Source organism: Corylus avellana, chromosome 1 (genome assembly GCF_965113065.1).
Source record: "Corylus avellana chromosome 1, dhCorAvel1.hap1.2, whole genome shotgun sequence".
NCBI lineage: Eukaryota > Viridiplantae > Streptophyta > Magnoliopsida > Fagales > Betulaceae > Corylus > Corylus avellana.
In genome coordinates, this window is record NC_142490.1 from 25,278,825 (window position 1) to 25,292,079 (window position 13,255).

Consider the following 13,255-nt stretch of genomic DNA (forward strand, 5'->3'; position numbering starts at 1 on the left):
CGGCTCGACTTATTATTAGCTCGAGCTCGATTTTTTTGGCTCGCCTTTAAGCTCGACTCGAGCTCGAGCTCGAGTAAAATTTAAACGAGCCAAGCCTGAACAAGGGAAGCTCGCTCAAGCTCGGCTCGTTTACACCCCTAGATGAAACCACTAAGGACTTTCTAAGTATCCAGTAACTTGACTTATAAGTCCACTCTCTTGATTCTCTGAGAATAAAGCCAAAAATAAAAAATAAAAAATAAAAAATTGAAAAATAAGATGTAATTGCCGTCCTCTTTGAGTTTAAAAGTTAATATCAGGACAAAGACTCTGCGCTTGGGTCTTCTATAATGCAAAAAATAAATAATAAAAAGTAAATTATAATTATGGTACATTTAAGCTTATGAATTTAAGTTATTCAATTAAACTAAGATTTTGGGCCCAACATTTTTAATTTCATCATACATCATGAATAGACTATTTTATATCTAAATTGGTTGCGTGTTTGTGGCTATTCTTTGATACTCTTTTTTGGTACAACTTGTGAAAGGGGGAATATTCATATACTCATTGCGATTTTGACCAACTTCTCTCAATAAAATCATTTTAATTATTTTTTTTTACTGTTAAAATATTAATTGAATAATTAAATCCATCGATCATTTTCTATCACTTAAACTTTTATGAGAATTAGAGATTTAATGCATACGCCCTTCACTAACTAAAAATAAATCCAAAGAAACATCCTCCTCTTTGGGTTGTGAAGTTTTCCTGATTGTGCAAATTAAGACCATAGACCATCAGAAATAAAAAGAAATAGTTCCATATGGGCCCGTGATGTTTGCAAGTGATAATCAATGAAATAGACATATATATGGCTTTCTGTATTCATTTGTTGAGCGTAAAATCCTCCAATAATATATAGTGGATGGAGTCAATTATATATTTCTACTTAAATTTGTAAACTATGTGAACTATTTATTAAGTTTTTGAGAAATATTCCCAACTAAAAACCTTTGTGGGTTTAATTAATTATGTGAGTTTTTTTCTCAAAATTGGGACTCCCTATAATTTTAGAAACTCCCAATCCCATGGACTTGTTTTGCTCCATTTCTGTTTAAAATTAGAGCAAAACGTCAATTAAAAAGATGATATTTTTACTATAGAAGAATCATTTGAATGATTGAAAAAGAAGGAAATGAAACGATTTTTTACAAATGTTCATGCATTCATAGATTTCATTTCGTTTTTTGAAAGACAATATTAATTAGCGTCGGTAATGCAATATCAAGAATGATGGTTAAAATTGTAAATTAAGGCCTTGTCTTTTCTTTAGCCAACCGTTCGCTCACCATTTTATTGCAGCACCATTAAATAAAGAATGAAAATATAATAGTAAGTGATGAGAAATAGATTTTGGAAAATGAGATACAATAAAAGAAATAATGACTTTGACAAGTGAAGATTGAAGCATTTTGGATCACACATTATTCCAACAACCTGAAAAACTTACAATACATAAATTATACATATTAAGAAAAGCTCCTAAGCCCACAGACCTTCCTTAGTAAGCAAACAATTTTGACCATAACGAAAACAGCAATCTTGTCTTTCAAATTATCAAAGCTACGAAAGTAAGCTTGTCTCCATGATGTTTTGATAATCAATGTACCACAAACTCCCCAAAATGCAACAATAAACCCAACTACCATGCTAATCTAGAACGAGAATGACTCAACTCCCATTCCCTTTTGGTTACCACCATTTGGTGTTACTTTAGAATTAGTTTCATCCTTGGAACACTTGGTCGAAAGAGGAGGTCCGCAGAGTAAGGAGTTACCTCCGTAAATAGATGAGTCATCAAGAGTTTGAAGTTGATTCCCAGTTGAAATTTTCCTAGACAAGTTGTTGAACGACAAATTCAAGTAACTTAAGAAGGTCAAATTAGACAAGCTCTCAGGGATAGGACCATAAAGCTCATTCATTGAGAGATCAAGTGATTGTAACTTGTGTAAATTTCAAATTTTTTTAGGAATTCTTCCAGTGAGATGATTCATTGATAAATTCATGATGACCAATTATGAGATGCCTGTTATATTATCAGGTATTTCTCCTGATAAATTGTTACTCGAAAGGTCTATAGAATATACAAGATCAAAAAAAGTATAACCATATCCATATTCTATTCCTTTGGTAACCAAAAAGATTTGGTAATTATAGTCTAAAAAAAGAAGTCCATTCTCATTACTACGCAAGCTTCCTGAACATTGAGGGATTACTCCTAAAAAATCATTGTGTGCAAGGCCTAGGATTTGGAGATTTGAAAGAAGACATAATTGTTGAGGTATCACTACCAAAAAATAGATGTTTTTTGACGTGACAAACAGTAACTTATGTTTGCCACGTCAAAAGCACGTCAAAAAAAAAAAATTGTTGACGTGTTGTATTTTAACACGTCAAAAGTTTTTGACATGTTATCCTAACACGTCAAAAACTTTTGACGTGTTAATTAGACACGTCAAAAACTTTTGACGTGTCAAATTAACACGTCAAAAAAAATAAATTGTTTAGTTGTAAATAATTTGGTAATAATTGATATAAAAAATATGTATTAAAAAACAATTAATTTTAATTGGCATAAAAAATTAAATTTGATTGGATAGGAAAATTAAATTTATCATATTAATTAGTATAAATTACTTGGTATATATGTATACGTACGTATATATATATCACATGCATGCCAATTAATATCACATGTATATATATATATATATATATATATATATATGTGTGTGTGTGTGTGTGTGTGTGTGTGTGTGTGTTTTTGTTGTATATATGCATGCTCATTTTATATATTGTATGCCAATTAATATAATTATCACATGCATGCATCTAATTCAATCATTTCATTAATATTAATTTGAACATAATATTATCATGCATATATCAGTCTAGTTATAATATTAATATGATAGCTGGCCATATTAATTTCTTAAAAATATATATTAAAACTACTCAATACATTTATTTTATATATGTCCCCCTAAAACAAGTTGGGCCTTAGTCTCAACCTCAATAAAGATGGTAGACTTTCTCCTAACCATGTTGGAGGTTTTCCAGAGAATTTGTTCCTTCCAAGATCAAGGCTTTGCAAGTTTTTATAGTTTCTAAAGAAAGAAGGAAACTCTCCATCAAGATGATTTTGGCTCAATGATAATACCTCAAGTGATCTCAAATATCGCATTGAACTTGGAACATTGCCAGATATATTGTTCTCTGCTAAGTCCAATATCTTTAACTTCTATAAATCCTTCGAAAGAGGTGGGAGTTTCCCAGACAGGAAATTATTTCTCAAAATAAGAAAGCCTCATTCGTTTAGCATTCCAATAGAATGGGGAATTCTGCCAATAATTGAATTTGAAGAGAGGTCCAACCATTGCAAGTTGGGCAATAACTCACCTAGATTTTTTGAAATAGGTCCAGAAAACATATTATTACCAAGGAATATATCGCTTAGATTAAATTTGAAAAAGTGGAAGTGGACCCTCTAACTTGTTGGACCTCAAATCAACACTAGAAACGAAAGGTTGAAATTTAAAGTACGGTACCTGCCCGCGTAGTTTGTTATGAGATAGATTCCAATCGGTGACATTTGGGTAAGACTTCCAAAGGCCCTGTGGAATGGTGTCAGAAATGCCAGCATTCTCGAGCGCAAGAACATTGAGTTCTTTTTGGGTTTTAAGCCAAGTTGGAAAGGTTGGGCCGATCCGCACGTTTGTTAATTGAAGGTCTATCAGCTTAAAAGGAGGAACCCAGTCCTGTTTGACTTTTAAAACCAACGTTGAATTTGTAGAAACTTCCGTAGACAACCAAAGAGATTTTAATCGGGTGAGGTTTTGAAAATGAGCTTCAGTTAGGACACCTTCCCAAGAATTCCAATCAAGGTCCAGTGAAACAAGCATTGCCAGCTTCCCGATGCTTTCTGGAATGGTTCCGTTCATTTGATTACCAAAGAGGACAAGTTCTAGCAATGACGATTAGTTCCTACTATCTTCAGAGCTACTGTTGGAACATTGAAGTTTATTATAGGATCGCCGAGAAAAGTAGAACTCTTGGCTTTCCGGCAGGAATTTCCTCAACTGTGGGAGTTGGTGGACACTTCAGCGCGATGGAGGGTACGGCACATTGTTGCGCAAATATGGCCTTGCTGCTGACAATATTATCGACGCCCAATTGGGAGAGGATCTGTTTTGGGCGATTCGAGGAGAGGAGGGGTGAACTTTTGAATCGTTCTTTCATGGAAAATCAAGTTAGTTCACGTTCCGTCAACTGTGACTGTTTTCACTGTTAATCGGAACTTGGAACAAAATGCAACGAAGCTTGTCCACCGGTGGCAATATGTTACAGCCAAGCTTCACGAAGACTTGTTAGTTCGCGTTAGCTTAACAAGTGTCAATTCCAGCCAAGAAGGGAAGAGGACCATCCAAGCTTCATTCGAGTCCTTGTATCTTGGAGGGATTGATAAGCTCCTTCCAATGATGAAACAGAGCTTTCCTGAGCTGGGTTTGGTGAGAGAAGATTGCATTGAAATGAGTTGGATTGAATCTATCCTCTACTTTGCTGATTTCAGAAGTGGCGAATCCTTGGATGTTTTGCTCAACAGGACTCCACCCACAAGATACCATTTTAAAGCAAAATCTGACTATGTCCAGGAACCAATTCCAGAACTTGGGTTGGAAGGCATCTGGCAAAGGTTTTACGAGAAAGAGGGGGGAGAAACAGGTTTAATGGTTCTGACTCCGTATGGGGGCAGAATGAGTGAAATTTCGGAATCTGCAACTCCTTTCCCACATAGAGCTGGTAATATCAACTAAATCTTTTACGCAGTGTTCTGGTAAGAAGAAGAAACTGCGGCATCCGAAAGGTATATAAGTTGGATAAGAAGGCTTTACAGCTACATGGCTCCCTACGTTTCGAAATCTCCAAGAGCTGCATATGTTAATTACAGGGACCTTGACATTGGAACAAATGGTAAAGGCAACACAAGCTATAGACGGGCGAGCATATGGGGTAATAAATATTTCAAGAACAACTTTAACAGGTTGGTACATGTGAAGACTAAAGTTGATCCTGCTAATGGCTTTCAAAATGAACAAAGCTTCCCTCCCTTTTCATCAGGGTGGAAGGAGCGAGGTGATTGGAGGTACTTAGATAGAAAAAATTATAGTAAGGAATAAAACCCTTTCTCTTTTTTCCTTTTTCTACTCCTACTTTAAGAATAGATAAATGGATTTGGTTTCATAGGCGTGAATCTTCTGTAGTATTTATTAAACTGAAACTTAGTTGTGTAATTTTTCTTTGTTCTTTTTTTTTTTCACTTTGTCTAAGCTTATAACCAATATGAATGCATCTAAACTATCAATGACTACAAAATTGTTGTCACTAATATGGTATCTAAAATAAGTATACAACACATGTCATCAATATGTTGACGACAACATAGTGGTCACTGGTAATAGTTTTAGTAAAGTAATATATATATTACTATTTTTTACGGAACAACAAATACAAGATCTTTAATACAAATTAATAAGTCATTGAAACTAATTTTTAAGTTCAAAAATTGTTTTGTAATGTTCTGAACAATCATTTTAAAACCTTGCAAATTACTTGTAATGTCCCAGAAAATTAACTAACTAAATTAACTTATTGGTTCGCCTCGCAGCCCTATTTCTTATGGAATAAGGCTCGAGAATCTCACACTCTCTGAAAAAAGTCTACAACGAAATACTTAGCACTATTACCAACAGTTTTTAGAGCATAATGCACATATAACATATTTGTAATGTCTCCAAATTAAAGTAATTAATTTTGATTAACTTAGATTGTTATTGAAAATTTTCTAAGACCAATTAACTGATAATTGACTTGTGCAACTACTTTAAAATCATTTAACTTATTAGAATATGAACATGTAGAAAGCAAAAATAAATGACCTGAGGCAACAAAAATAAATCATTTATGTAACGCCCTCAAAATTGGCCTTGATCATTTTAGTAGGGTTACTAACAATCACTCAAGTTCAGTTCACTGCTAACTGTCCGAAGGTATCCTCCATCAAGCATACTTAGAGTAATTGTAACGGAAAGTGAAAATGACAGATCTGAGATATCTAAATTAAGTCACTAGGCATGCATATACTATCACTAATCACAAATCGGGAGTTACTAATTGAATTATCATTATTCTAACCAAACCTAATATAAATACAATAGTCTTCAGGCTTCTTTTCTTTAAAAGTCTTCTTAAAACAAATTATCTGACAAGCCACAAATACTGTGTTAGTCTAAGACTTAATAAATCTTACAGTCGAGTATGATATGAGCTCTTGATATGTATTTGTTGTAATCCCAGTCGAGTATAATATGAGTAAATCTTACTAAGACTTAGTAAGTAAACATGTATTTGTTGTAGCAAGCAAATGAGATGTTGCCTTTGTTATTGCACCAGAAAATATAGTTTTGGTTTTTGAGATGTATAGGTGCAATCCTAGCGACAATTTCCTACAAGTTTTAATGCAGAAAACTAATGTGCTAATAAGTCATAACTATCATGTATGGTCTATCCGAGATATTACCCATTCTTAACAGGGTTGGCGCTTTCCCGAAGAACCTGTAATACAATACAAATATGATGCCCCAAAATATCCAAAAAAGATTTATTAAAAACAACCATTCACTTTAACTTATAAAACACCCCTTAAACCTTTTAAAGAAGTGTCAATCCTTTTGACTAAGCTCTCACTACAATATAGCCCTAAAAATCCAACTTCAGCTCTCTAGCCGAACATTCAACAAGGACCACCGACCATTAGATCATGACCTTAGTGCGAACGTTCGACAGGGGACCATCCCGAACGTTCGTTTACCCAATTGAAACCATTGAGTATTGACCAAAGGTTCGACCTGCAACCCTAAAACTACTGTGTAATAGAACACTAAATGCTCGCACCTTAGTATTGAATGTTCGGTGACAGTCTGAAAAGCAATTTTAACCCATTCTCCACATTTTCAGACACCAGCATGCCTCCCACTCCTATAAATACCCCCTCCCTCTCGCCCCTAAACCCACCCCTACACCAGAAACACTAATCTTAGAGTGAAAGGATATTTTTGGGAGAGAATGAAAAGATTTTGGGTTGGTTTGCCACTTTCAAGGTAAACTCCTATGCATTAACTTAGTTTTCATGTTATTCTTGTTATTTTCATGTTCCTTGCAAGTTTTAAAGATACCATGATGAGTTTGTGTATCATTTTTCTTAAAAGAGAAGGATTTTCAAATGTTTTAAAAACACTTCTTGTTTTCCCCAACTTTTATAATATCATGGTTTACTATGCATGCATGCACTCATTTAGAGCCTATGATATGGTTTATTACGTAGTGATTTGAGGATGAGAGCTTAACATCCATTTTGGCCTCTGACCGAAAGTTTTCTATATCCTGTCCGAACATTCGTCATCGAGCTCGAAAGTTCGGTTCATTGGCAGAACGTTCGACTAGTGTTCAAAATGTGTAGAATTAGGGTTTTGTGATCTTCTAACTAGTTGTTCTCGATTAGGACCTTATGTGTCTCTAGTAAGTTCTTTATTACTACGTATAACGATGAATCATGTTTCGTTATAACAGTGATTCAAAATGTCAAAGGATTCAAGCTAGTGTATGAGGTAAGTAAATACTTATGACTGCTTTCCTTAAAAACGTGCGATATATCAGCTGACTGAGCACGTGTATGTTATGAGCATGTTTACCATTATGCAACTTAGTAATTGTCTTAATAATTGATAATGAGATGCAGTGTATGACATGGTACACCGGTACACGTGGTATAATGATCATGGGCTTACTATATATATATATATATATATATATATATATATATATATATAATTTCATTCTACGGTCAAATGTGTGTGTGTGTGTGTGTTATATTGGCCTTGGAGTCAATGGTTGTTTGGTGACCGGCGTAGCCATGTTTGATTAGTAAGTCACTACAGGACTGTCAAGACGTACACATGCGATCAGACTTGGTCAGGCGGCTAGTTATGAACAGTAGAGTACAATGGTCGGGGCACTCACATTGTATTACAGGTTTCTCGGGACAGCGCTAACCCTGCTAAGAATGGGTAATATCTCAGGTAGACCATACATGATAGTTATGAACTATTGAAGCACTAGTTTTTCTGCATTAAATTTATAGGCGGTTGTTGCTGGGATTACACCTATGTCTTGCCAAAACAAAACTATGCTTCTTTTACTTACTAAGTATTAGATGTATGCAGTATTTGCGGCTTATTAGGTTGTTTAAAAGGACCTTAAGAAGAGAAGACAATGTCCATTTTGCTTGATCCATGTTAGATTAGGATAAGTGTACTTCAATTAATAGCTCTCAGTCTTGATTGATGATAGTATATGCACACTTGCTGACTTATTTTAGTTAACTCGGATTTGTCATTGTCACCTTCCATTATAATTACTCTGAGTACAAACATGGGAAACACCTTCAGACAGTTACTAGTTAATTGGATTGGATGGGTTACCAGTGTCCCTACCAAAATGGTCAAGGGCAGTTTTGGGGTCATAACAATTGGTGCCCCAAATATTGCATACGGCTGTCCATAACTAGTAGTCCGACCGAATTCGACCTCGGGTGGCTCACGCTACTAATAATATACTTCCTATAGTAACCCGCCAATTAAACATGGCTGCGCCTGTCACGAAACAATCATTAGATCTAAGGCCCATATAACACGCACACATTTGATCATAAAATCACGGGAAATTACCTTTTGCCCCCATGAACTACAACGCCTTGGCACTTTCGCCCCATGAACTACCAACTGTACTACTTTGCCCCCATGAACTCCAACGCCTTGGCACTTTCCCCCAATGAGTTGCCAACTGTACTACTTTGCTCCCATGAACTACCATTTTGTGCCCAAAACCCCATTCCGTTAGTCAAAGCCGTTAACTCAGATGGTCGAAGTGACAATGCATTGTAGTTCATGGGGGCAATGTGACGCAAAGTGACGGGCTAACCATCTGAGTTAACGGCTTTGACTGACGGAAATGGGTTTTGGGCACAAACTAGTAGTTCATGGGGGCAAAGTAGTACAATTGACAGTCCATGGGGGGAAAGTGCCAAGGCGTTATAGTTCATGGGGCAAAAGGTAGTTTCCCCTAAAATAAAGTATATATAGTAAACCCATATCCGTTATACCGCACGTACCGGTATAAAATGTCATACAATGCATCTCATTAATCAGTTATTAAGACAATTACCAAATTGCATAAAAATTAATTATGCTTATAACATATGTGTGCTCAATCAACTAACATATCACACGTTTTTAAAGAAAGCAGTCGTAAGTATTTACTTACCTCGTACGCTCGCTAGTTTCCTCAAACATTCGAACCACTGCTATAACGAAACATAGCATATCGTTAAGAAAAATTTTGTTTTTATAGTGATTTTTTTATTGGAATAATAGTAAAAAGTAAATGATGTGATATAAAAAGGAGGAAAAACTTCACCTTAGATCCCTAAACTACCATGTGATTTGACATACCCCCCCCCCCTGGGAACTTTGAAACCTCTCAATTTGGACCCCTAAAATTTCAATTGCAGTCAATTTGAACCCCTCTGTCAGATTTAAAACGTTAAAAACGAGATAATGACGTTTATACCCCTGACTTTTTAAAAAAAGGAAAATCCAAATTTACCCTTTCTTCCAAATTAAAAAAAAAAAAAAATCTAGCTATCACCCACGGTGCGTCTCTGGCCGAGACCCAGCATGGGTCAGGCAAGACCCACGCGGGTCTTGCCATGACCCAAGTTGGGTGGCTAGACTTGCATGGGTCTCGGCCAGAGACCCACGGCTGGGTCTCCCGAGACCCAGCATGGTTAGGCAAGATCCACACGGGTCTTGCCATGACCCGGGTTGGGTGGCCAGACTCGTATGGGTCTTTGGCCGAGAGCTACACGGGTCTCTGGCTAGACCTGCGTGGGTCACTGCCAGACCCACGGGTTTTTTTTTCTTTTTTCTTTTTCTTTTTTTTTTTTTAAAAAAAATGAAAATCAGGGGTATTTTTTGTCTTTTTAGGTATTGTCGTTAGAAGTTAACGGTTACATCTGACAAAGGGGTTTAAATTGACTTCATTTGAAAGTTTAGGGTCCAAATGGAGAGGTTTCAAAGTTCGGGAGGATGGAGGGATATGTCAAATCACGTGGTACTTTACGGGTCTAAAGTGAAGTTTCCCCTAAAGAATGTTTTGATGTTAATTTTTTTGAAAAAAAGAAGTGAATAATATTGAGGCGAGCGGAGGGAAGATTGTTAACAAACAACCCCTCAAACCATTTTCAAAATCTGATTTCTCCTTAACAGATCACGCAAGGAGAATATGGCTTAGTTTGGCAAGCTTTTCTTTTCCTTTGTTATTATTCATGCACAATTTTTCAAAAAAATCATCAAAATATTTTAACTTTTTTCACTTTTTATATCACATCATTCACTTTTTTATTACTATTCAATTAAAAAAATCACTATAAAACAAAATTTTTTTACTTTTCCATACCACTTTTTTATTTTTTATACCAAACATGCTTACTCTTTTTTTTTTTTTTTTTTTTTTTTTTTTTTTTCACTTCAATCTACATCAACTACGGTGCGTAAAAGAAAAGGCTTGCCAATCAAAGCCTATATAGCCACCTTGATTAAACAACAGACATAAAATTTACATATATGTAATGAAATTTCAAAACAGTGACCGTTGACTAAAGAAAAATTTCCACAAGCTTCTTAAAGAAGCTTCAAAGACAAAAAGGAAATACGTAGATTTATAAAATTATGCATTATTATAAGGGTACATAAATTATAAATCCCTGAGCCAACTCGTCAAAATTGTAAAATCCATAAGGTTTTTTTTTTTTTTTTTTTTATATGTTTTTTTACTCCCTAGGTTAATCGAAATGCCAAATAAATCCCTATCGTTAAATTTTCTCAAATTTGTGTAACGCCCATTAGTCCCAATCAAAACGCACTGTTTTGCCATGTCAGCATAATAATTTTTTATTAATTTAATTTAAAAATTAAATCTAAAAAGAAAATTTGAAAAGGTGGCTAGAAAGCCACCCCTAACCCCCTCGGGGTGGCTGGAAGCCACCCCCAAACCGCAAGCAACCCCATAGGGGTTGCGGGTGGCTTACGACCACCCCCAGGGGGGGTAGTTGGGCTAGTGTTTGGACCGGTGATGGCTTGGATGGTAGAGATAGACGATGATGAAGAGGCCAAGGTGTAGAGATGATGTTCAATGAAAGGCTTCAAAGAGAAAATCTAAAAAAAAAAGGCATTTTATTAATCCCAAGTAATAACAGCAACATGTTAATATATATTTTGGGCTTTGGCCAACAGCCATGTCTAGTTGTGGTGTGATTGTGTCTTGAATTCTACCCTTTTAGAAAATTGATCCATCAAATCAATTAAACTATGATTAAAGTACTTTTTCTTATTCCTTATTCTTGCCCCAAAAGGAGACTAGATTTTTCAGATCATATCATGGTAAAGGCTGAACCATTGGAGTTGCTTTGTGTTTGCTTGTGATTGCTTTTTTGTGTATGATATGTCATTGCCCTTGAAACCCTAGATCTGGGGCCTTGTTGCAATGCATTGGTAACTCTTTTAGTCTTATGTAGTCAAACCATGCATTGGCGCCTAGACCATTAATCAGGACAAGGTAGTTAGTGCAATGGTAGTATTTATTTAGGCTGTGTTTAGGGTTGTGTGTAGGGTGACTACCAACCTTGGGAAATATTTGTATATGGTGATGAATTGGTTTTTCTTGCTGGTGACTCCAGGAGCAATTGCTTTGATCCAGCTGCAGGATGATATGAAAAAGCAACTCAGTGCAGAAGAAAACTATACTGAGGTAGGGCTCGAAGGATACCTGTAATCACACAAAAAATTGATGGTCGATTCCCTATGGAAGCTTAACGTATTACAAGTCCCTTGGGACAGCGCCAACCTTGCTAAGAATGGGTAATATCTCGGGTAGACTATACAATTTGAACTATAACTTGATTCTCATAATTACAGTATATATATATATATATATATATATATACATGATAAACTGTCACCTCACAACAACTGTGTTCATCATTCAAATGACATGTACATCGTGTGCATTTCTATTTTCTAACTCGTCGGCCTTACCCTTGTATTATTTCCCCTCCATTATGTATAATTATGTTGTTTAGCTAGCTTAGTTGAGGATGGATCCAGGAAGCCACCTAGTCATTGTGAATGATTTGCTCATGATCATTTTTGATGACTTGGACCCTATATGGCTCAAGTCGATGTGGGATGCTGACGGATCTATTCGGCTGGAAATGCTCGAGATCATCTTTATGCTTTGTTTAGTTAAACAGTTTATTCAGAACAGTAGGTAGCGATATGTATATATTTTGATAACCGGTCTCTAGTCGATACATTTGGAGATCTATCTATATTGTGATGCTTTTAGTTTTACTCTCGTTATTATGATTGTGGTTTTAAATTATTGTTATCTCTATCTCTTAGTCATATTCTTTCACTGTAGTCTCTCTTCAGAGACAATGAGATCCCTGAGTCTTGTTCTTTGAGTAAAAAAGGCTAGAAAGTGAACCATGGAGTCAATTACCAGTTAATTGATTTCAATACGGTGTTACAATTACTATCAGGGCCTTTTGCTTTGAAAACTATGGGATGTAGGAGAGATAGCCTAGGTAATGATCATACTAGAAGATAAGCTAATTAGTTAGAAGGATCAAGTCTTTAAGTTTGGTTGCTTGATTATATCTGAGTTGGTTCTAACTTTGCTGCCTTTACAAAGAATGCCTTCCCAACGGAATCCGGCCATTGGACCTAATCCGCTTGAGTTAGGAAATGCTGAGAAGAACATCCACCTTGACCCCATGGATATCCCAATCCATGAGGCGATTAACCTAGGAATGACTCATTTGATGGATATGTGTAATACCCCAACTTTTTAAATCGTTTTAAAAAGAGTTTTAATTCCTCACTCAACAAATTATTAGCCTTCTAAACCAGCCCTAAACAAAAAACCCTAAGCCACCTCAGCACAATTAAGCCCTAAGCAACTTTTAGAAGCAAAAAGCCCAAAACACCCTCACTGGGCGACCGCTCGCCCTGGGGACCACACGATCGCTCGCCTGACA

At 35.8% G+C, this 13,255-nt stretch overlaps 3 pseudogenes; 1 reads left to right on the forward strand and 2 right to left on the reverse strand.

Moving 5' to 3' along the window:
- Positions 1-1,511: 1,511 nt before the first annotated feature.
- On the reverse strand, positions 1,512-2,178 carry LOC148588173 (receptor-like protein EIX2; annotated as a pseudogene).
- An 847-nt stretch (positions 2,179-3,025) lies between these two features.
- LOC132169555 (uncharacterized) lies at positions 3,026-3,983 on the reverse strand (annotated as a pseudogene).
- A 29-nt stretch (positions 3,984-4,012) lies between these two features.
- On the forward strand, positions 4,013-11,988 carry LOC148588174 (tetrahydroberberine oxidase pseudogene; annotated as a pseudogene).
- The last annotated feature ends 1,267 nt before the right edge of the window (positions 11,989-13,255 follow it).